Source organism: Triticum aestivum, chromosome 5A, assembly GCF_018294505.1.
Source record: "Triticum aestivum cultivar Chinese Spring chromosome 5A, IWGSC CS RefSeq v2.1, whole genome shotgun sequence".
NCBI classification, from domain to species: domain Eukaryota; kingdom Viridiplantae; phylum Streptophyta; class Magnoliopsida; order Poales; family Poaceae; genus Triticum; species Triticum aestivum.
The window spans coordinates 552,698,168-552,700,488 of NC_057806.1; positions in this window are offsets into that span (position 1 = coordinate 552,698,168).

Consider the following 2,321-nt stretch of genomic DNA (forward strand, 5'->3'; position numbering starts at 1 on the left):
CATTGTAATTCATGGTAGAAAAGATCCAGTCATGATGCACCCAACATTAGGTACACACAATGCATAAATCATGACAGATGTGCTCTTCTCAGTTTCTGGCGCTTGTTTTAGAAGGTGATGACACAACATAAAAGTAAATAGATAGGTCCTTCATAGAGGGAAGCGGTGATTTGTAGAGGTGCCAGAGCTCAATTTTTAAAATAGAGATAAATGACATTTTGAGACATGCACCCTTCTCATTTACTTCACGATCATCAGTTATCAATATCTCCCATGCAAAACAGGCTAGTGGCCGTTCCCAAGCGATAAAAGTAAAGGTTTTGACTCCATTGGGAGTTTTTGTTTTTTTATTCGAGTGATTAACTCTTTTTGTATTTTGTAGTTTGGGATGGGGCATCCCTATTACCGCCCTTTTCTCGTGCAATGGCGAGTGAATAAACACTCGACCTAAGAATAACCTGCTTAGCATGGAAGATACCGACCACCTCCTGTCATTCCATGAACGATCCATGCACACAAAACAGATAATTTTTTAAAAGTTTTAGGAGGTGGCAGATGCAAATTTACTTAGGACGGCAGGGTAATACCGCATATAGGTAGGTGTGGTGGACTCATCTGGGAATAAATTGGGTTTAAGGTTTTTGATGTACAAGCAGAATCCCCACTTAGTACAAGCGAAGGCTAGCAATTAGATTGAGAAACGGCCAGCTAGAGAGCAACAATGATCATGACCATGCATTATGCATAAGTAACATTGGACACTAGCATGAGTAGCATATGATCACCATGAACATAAATATCATAGAGGCTATGTTGGTTTTGATTCAACTACATGCATGAACATGTACCAAGTCAAGCCACTTGAACATTCAGAGGAGGATACCATATCATCATACTACATCACAATCATTTTAACGCAATGTTGATATCCAAGATAAATCATTATCAACTCCCAGCTACTTATGCATGGCATGAGAAACTATAATCTCTAATTGTCATTGCAAACATGTTTAATCATAATGGGCTGAATCATGGATACTAGGTTAAACATATTTACACAGACAGAACAAGTCGAGTTCATACCAGTTTCTCTCCGCCATGGCATTTCATCGAATATCGTCATTATTGTCTTTCACTTGCACGACCGAACGATGTGAAAATAATAATAGTGCAAGAGTGCCATGGACTAAGCTTGAATCTGCAAAACATTTTATTCAACAGGAGAAGACAAGGTAAAATGGGCTCTTTATTAGTTCAACAATTATTCATATGAGAGCCACTCAACATTTTTATCATGGTCTTCTCCTCGGTACAACTCGAATAAAAGGAAAAGAAATTCAGAGAAACACACTGAAATATTTTTGGAGTTTTTGGTTTTATTGAACAAGCAAATAAAAGAGAAAAGAAAAAACAAGAAAAACTATTTACACGGGAAAGCTCCCAACAAGCAAAAGAAGAACAAGGAAATCTTTTTAGGTTTTCTTTTTAATAATACTACTGAGGATGCATAGAAGGTAAATTAACTATAACTATATTTTTTTGGTTTTTTTCTAAAGTTTATCAAACACACAAGAAGAAAGCAAGAGAATAAGTCTAAGCATGGATGATACAATGAAAAAGTGTGAGCACCGACAAATGGAATAAGTAAATATGAATGTAATGTCGGTGGAAACACGTACTCCCCCAAGCTTAGGCTTTTGGCCTAACTTGGTAGTCGATCAGTAGCCTGGAGGGTAGTAGGGGTGCTGAGGAGCGGGAATCCACTCGTCCCACTGCTGAGGCTCCTCCTGTGCCACTTTAGCAGCAGCCTGAGCGTTCCGGTAGGCGATGATGTCTGCAGGCATAATCCTGTATCCGCCCCTGGATACAGAATAAACTAAAGCGAGTGCATGCAGTGGAATAATATCACAAGTTTTAACGCTAAAAACCAGGTTATAACGAATGGGAATGTCAGGATAATCTCGTGCAAGAAAATGTTGGTGTTACATGGCTGCCCTGTCTAGGTAGACCTTGGTCAAAGGGTAATCATGCGGGCGTATCTCGACATCAAAGTGATCTGCCAAACGAGTAGCAAAAATACCACCATGTATTTCACCCTGGGATTTATTAAGATGGAGGTGATGAGTCACAATAGCTCCCAAGCTATGGGTGTTGTCGCCCTCTAGTGCTTGTCGTAAAATAGCAAAGTCTAGTGCACTGAGCGCACCTACTTTCTTTCTAGCAAGCAAGCACTTAGCAACAAATAAAGCAAAATAATGTATGGCAGGAAAGTGTATGCTAGCTTTCGTGGTGGCCGACACCCCTCTCTCATCTCCCACTGT